Source organism: Myotis lucifugus, unplaced genomic scaffold, assembly GCF_000147115.1.
Source record: "Myotis lucifugus unplaced genomic scaffold, Myoluc2.0 scaffold_114, whole genome shotgun sequence".
Lineage (NCBI taxonomy): Eukaryota > Metazoa > Chordata > Mammalia > Chiroptera > Vespertilionidae > Myotis > Myotis lucifugus.
In genome coordinates, this window is record NW_005871162.1 from 703,634 (window position 1) to 710,589 (window position 6,956).

A 6,956-nucleotide genomic window follows, 5' to 3' on the forward strand; every position below is an offset into this window, starting at 1 on the left:
TGCTCTTTTTACCTTTCATCTTCATCCACAATATCTCTGCTCTGCTGGCCAAAGATAATATGTCATTGCCAGAATCAAAGCAAAAAGTTCTCCCCTTATATTAAAAGACGTAAACAGCTGCCATGTAATGTACATGTCTGTTCTCAAAGCCATGTTGGGCATTTTGCCGGTCAGAGAATCTTTTGGGGTTCTACTGGGGTGAGTGGATCTGACTCTATACATTTGTAACATGTTAATCAATCAATCCCTAAAAGAAATGTTCTTGTCTAAGTTTCAGCTACTCTAATTGGAGCACACCCCTTTTCTCCCCTCTAATCAGCGTAGTCCTGTCTGATCCAACCTATCTGAATCAAACTGAAAAGATCATATATCAGATGCTGGTGAAATGATGTTTGTAAAGGTATGACTTCATCAGGATTCCATAGGAAGGAATCTTGAGGAGGCTCACACAAGCAGGAGATTATGACCAATACACTTATTACTCTTTGTGATCTAAATTATTATTGGAATCACAAATCTTATCAAAATTATTTTGCTCGGTTACTTCTCCATTGGGGGAAAACAGTCATTTTCCTGTAATGTAAACAATGTTTTTGCAATTTTACCTTTTCTGTAAAATAACTGCAAACAGTTCAGTAATTTTTAAAAATCTCCTCAGCCTGATGTTTTTCTTCTTTTAATATATAATCTAAAGCATAAGGGCAAGTGCAGCATTAGGTTTTATTGAGGAATAATTGCTATACATCACTATATAAGTTTAAACCTCCTAATTCTTAAGGTCTCTTCATATTTTGCTGCCTGATTACATTCCGCTTGTCATTATAAAAAGCTTTATATTTTCTCTGTTTATTGAATAGTCTCATGGAATTATATTTAACATTAGCAGAACTTTATAAAATAGTCTATCTCTACAGAGAAAGAGGTATTATATCTTGCACATTTCGTTATATATTTTATTTACTAATTTATTTAAATATAACATCTTTATTACATATAACTCACCATACAGGTCTCCATACATTTACAATGTATAATTCAATAGTTTTTTTTGTATATTTGCAGGGCTATGAACCAATTACCACAATACATTTTGTATCATTTTTATTACCTTAAAAGGAAACCCAATATGCATTAACAGTCACTATTCATTTTGACCCAACTTTACCACCCTAGCGACCATTTATCTACTTTCTGACCCAATTGGATTTGCCTATTCTGGACATTTCATATAAATGGAATCATATATCATATTAGACACATATATACACATGCATGTACACACATACTCATATATAGACAATTCTCATTCTGTTGATTGTTTATTGGACATGAATTTGATCTGTTTTGACTTTGGGGCTATTATGGATATTTGTGTAGAAGTTTTTGTGAGGAATAATGTTTCATTTCTCTTAGGTGTATTCCTAGGAGTGGAATTGCTGGACAATATGGTAACTCTGTTTATCCTTTTGAGAAACTACCAGATTATTTTCCATCATTTTACATTCCCACCAGAAATGGAGGAGTGTTCTAATTTCTGCAAATAGATGTCATCATTTATTATTATCTGACTTTTTTATTAAATCCATCCTGGTGGATATGAAATGGTATCTCATTGTGGTTTTGACTGTATCCTGTATTTTTCTGATGGCTAGTGATGTTGAGCATTTTTTATGGGCTTATTGGCTATTTGTGTATTTTCTTTGGAGAAATGTCATTTCACTTCCTTTGCCCACTTTTGACTGGATTGTCTTTTATTATTTAGTTGTAATAATTCCTTATACCTTATATACAAGTTATTATCAATGCAATATTTTCTTGCATTATATGTGTTATCTTTTTATATACTAACTGGTACTTTTTAAAAAACAAAAGGTTTTAATTTTGATGAAGTCCAATTTATCTTTTTTTTTGTTATTGCCCATACTTTAGTTGTCATATCTAAGAAGGTTTTGCCTTACCCAAATAACAAAAAATTACTCATTTAATTTTTTTAATGTTATTTTTACTCTTTAAGTTATTTCTCAGTGGTTGTTTTATCATATTTATCTAAACTTATCAGGATCAAATTCAGGTTTATACTAACTTTATTTAAATTGGATATAGAATTATTACTCCTCTATAACTCTTTTCCCTATTCTTCCTTTTCTGCAATTATTGTCATATATCTTACATTTACATATATTACATTCATACAGTTATTACTTTATGTTATTTTACATATTAAAAAAACTAAGAGAAGAAAGAAGAGTTAATATATATTTTTATGGCTTGTTATGTTAATTTCCTTACTATTTCTTTTTTAAATAATTATTTATTTTTCAATTATAGTTGACATACAATATTATATTACTTTCAGTTTCATCCTATATAATAAAAGCATAATATGCAAATTGACCAAATGGCGGAATGACCGGTCGGCGGGGGGTGGTGAGGAGGTCAGGGCAGGCAGCACCAGGCCACCAAGGCACATGCCAGTGGGCAGAGGGAGGGGATGGCGATTAGGGAAGGGGGGGTGGCGGTGACCAGTGGCAGCGATTGGGGAGGCAGATCGGCCTGCTGGTTGCCTCCTGCAGAAGGAGGCCAGACTGTGGCTTAGGCCCATTCCCAGAGGGAGTGGGCCTAAGTCATCAGTTGGACATCCCCTGAGGGCTCCTGGAGTGTGAGAGGGTGCAGGTTGGGCTGAGGGACCCCCCCCCCCCCCCCCAGTGCATGAATTTTCATGCACTGGGCCTCTAGCATTTATATAATTTCTGAAGTGATTACCCTGATAAATCTAGTACCCATCTGACACTACAAAGTTATACATTATTGACTATATTCCCTATGCTAAACTTTGTATCTTCATGACTGTTTTGTAACTACCAATTTGTACTTCTTTATCTTTCCCCTTTTTCACCCATTCCCCCCCCAAACCCCTCCCATCTGGCAATCATCAAAATGTTCTATCTATGAGATCATTTCTCTTTTGTTTATTTGTGAAATCACATGGCATTTGTCTTTATCAGACTTACTAGTATTTCACTCAGCACAATACCCTCTAGGTCTATCCACATTGTTGCAGATGGCAAGATTTCTTTTTATGGTGGAGTCATATTCCATTATATATATGCACCACTTCTTCTTTATCTATTCATCTGTTGATGGATGCTTAGGTTGCTTACTTATCTTGACTATTGTGAATAATACTGCAATGAACATATGTCTTCTCAAATTAGTGTTTTGGGATTCTCAGATAAATACCCAGAAGAGGAATATCTGGCTCTTTGTTTGTCTCTTGTTATAGTCTTTGTTTGAAAATCTATCTTGTGTGGTATAAGTATTGCTATCCCAGTTGTTGTTTTTTAATTTCCATTTGCATGAAATATCTTTTTCCATCCCTTTACTTTCAGTCTGTGCTTGCCTTTCAATCTGAAGTAGATCTAGTGTAGATAGCATATGTAAGGGTCTTGTTACCTTATCCATTCAGCCACCCTATGTCTTTTGATTGTTGCATTTAATCCATACACATTTAAAGTAATTGTTGATAGATATGTAATTATTGCTATTATATTATTTAAACTTTTTGTCTTTCTCCATCTTCTTAAAGAAGTCCTTTTAACATTTTTTTTTGTAATACTGGTTTGGTGGTGATGAAACCTTTAGCTTTTCCTTGTCCAAGAAGCTCTTTATCTGTTCTTTGATTCTAAATGATAGCTTTGCTGGGTAGAGTAATCATGATTGCTTTTCATCACTTCCAATATTTCCTGCCAGACCCTTCTGACCTGCAAAGTTTCTGTTGAGAAATTAGCTGACAGTCTTATGGTTGCTCCCTTGTAGGTAACTAACTGTTTTTCTCTTATTGATTTCTTATCTTCCAAATTGCTGATTTGATCCTCTGCTTTGTTTACTATACTGTTGATTCCCCATTATGTGCTCCTCATTTCGGTTAATGTATTTCTGATTTTTTTTCTATCTCTGACTTTTTAAAAAAAATATTTGCTATCTCCATTTTTATGTTTCCTATCTCTTTGTTGAAGTTCTCACTGATATCATTGAGCATCCTTACAACCAGTGTTTTAAACTCTGTATCTGGTAGATTGGTGTCTCCATTTTGGCTAGTTCTTTTTCTGGAATTTGTTCTGTTCTTTCATTTGGGACGTTTATTTGAAAGCAGCCCTGTGTGTGTTTCTATGTATTAGGTAGAATGGCATTATGTGGGGCCCACTGGCACAGTCTCCCTGGTCACCTGAGCTGGGTGCTCCAGGTGTGGGTGAGGTGTGCCCTCCTATTGTAATTGATCTTGATTGCTCTTCTCTGTTTATTGAATAGTCTCTCTCATGGAATTATATTTAAAATTAGCAGAAATTTATGAAATAGTCTAGCTCAACCTCACTCACCTAGAATATAGTTTCTGCAGCAGAAAGCTGAGGGGGATGAGAAGTGCTGGTGTTCTACCCACTTGGGGAGATACCATAGTCCTCTATTGAGAGCTGGTATGTGGGAAAGGGGGGAGCAGGAATCTTGTTTTCTTGGCTACACTGACCTGTATTGGAGCTTGCATCACACTGAGCTGGGTGCAGAGGAAGGAGGGAGTATGCCATGCTCAAGTACCACAGACTGTCACTGTTCTTACTGAGATTTAATAGTTTTTTTCTTAAATTTATTTTTGTTAAGTATAGTTGACATACAATATTACATTTTGTACAACATAGTGATTCAACATTTATATGCCTTAAAAAGTGATCGCCACAATAAGTCTAGTAACCATCTGTCATCATACAAAGTTATTATGATATTATTGACAAAGTTCCCAGTGCTATACATTACAACTCCATGACTTACTTATTTTATAACTGTAAGTATCTCTCTGATTTCCCTTTACTATTTTCACCAACCCCCCAAAACCCTCATTTCTGGAAACCGTCAGTTTGTTCTCTGTATCTGTAAATCTGTTTCTCTTTTGTTTGTTTGTTCTGTTTTCTTAGATTTCACATATAAGTGAAATCATATGGTATTTGTGTTTCCTCTCACTAATTTCACTTAGCATAATACCCTCTATCCATCTATGTTGTCACAAATGACAATATTTTATTCCCCTTTGTGGATGAGTAATAATTCATTGTATATTTATGGCACTTTTCTTTACCCATTCATCTATTGAGAAACACCTAGGTTGCTCCATATCTTGACTATTGTAAATTATGCTGCAATGAACATAGGGGAGCATATGTCTTTTAGAGTTAGTGTTTTGGATTTCTTTGGATAAATATGCAGAAGTGGAACTGCTGGGTCATATAGTAGCTCTATTTTTAATCTTTTGAGGACCCTTTATACTGTTTTCCATAGTGCCTGCTCTAGTTACAATCCCACAATCAGTGTATGAAGGTTCCCATTTCCCTACATCCTCGTCAACTCTTATTTATTAATTTATTGATGATAGGCATTCTTGCAGTTGTGAGGTAATATCTCATTGTGGTTTTAATTTGCATTCCCCTGATGATTAGTGATGTTGAGCATCTTTTCATATGTCTATTGGCTATCTTATGTTCTCTTTGGAGAAATGTCTATTCAGGTCCTGTGCCCATTTTTTAAATTGGATTGTGTTTTTGGTGATAAGATGTATGAGTTCTTTATATATTTTGGATATTAACCCCTTATTGGATATATCATTGGTGATTATCTTCTCCAATTCAGTAGGTTGTCTTTTCATGTTGTTGATGGCTTCCTTTGCTGTGCAAAAACTCTTTAATTTGATGTGGTCCCATTTGTTTATGTTTTCTTTTGTTTCCCTCATCCAAGGAGACATATCCAAACAAACATTAAATCCTTATCCATGGTTTTGCTTTCCACAGTTTCAGTTGCACATGGCCAACTGTGGTTTGAAAATATTAAATGGAAAATTCCAGAAAAAACACACAATTCGTAAGTTTTGAATTGCACACCATTCTGAGTAGTGTGATTAAATCTCACACCATCCACTGTACTTCCTGAGATGTGAATCGTTCCTTTGTCCAGTGTACCCATGCTGTATACACTACCCACCTGTTAGTCACTTACCCATCTTGGTTATCAGATCAACTGTTGCAATATCAAATTGCTTGTGTTCAAGTAACCTTTATAAGAGCTTAACACTACATCACAATGCCTATGTCACTCACCTCACTTCATCTCATCACACAGGCATTGTATCATCTCAAATCATCACACAAAAAAAGGGTGAGAACAGTGCAGTAAGGTATTTTTAGAGAGAGCGAGAGAGAGAGACCATATAGCTTATATAGTTATAATTGTTTTGTTTTGTTATAGGTTATTATTGTTAATCTATTGTTATTAATCTCTTACTGTGCCTAATTTATAAATTAAATTATATTATAGGTATATATGTAAAGGAAAAACACAGTATTTATAGGGTTTGGTATTTTCTTCATTTCAGGCATCTTGGAATGAATCCCCCACAGATAAGGTAGAACCTATGTAATCATTTTTCTATGCTTCAATTAATGGACCTATGCTCAAGATTCTAATTCCAGTGAGTGTGGGCAGTAGACCAGTTCTCTCTGCATTTTTTAAAAAACCCAAACACATAAGGGCTATGATATTCTATATTATAGGCTTCAATTTTCCTTCATTTAGGAAGCACATCTTCCACTTGATGGGTTAGCTGGAAGAAGCTAGCCACATAATGTAAGCAAAAGCACATTTCTCAATTCTAACTCTTTCTCTCATTTACCTGGTTAAATTAGAGCACTCAATTTATCTTGAGTAAGTTTATGGTTACTAAGCTCCTGAATATTTCTTAGTAGGAGGGCACCTGCATGTGCCCTCTAAAACACATCCTTCACCATTAATTTAGGATCTTAGTTCTTAAGTCTTCCTTAGCATCCTCACCTATTCAAAGGCCTCCCATACATGTCTCCATTTCTTTCTTTCAGGAGGGTAGACATATATAAACTGTCTTTAGTGGTCGTCGGTCTATA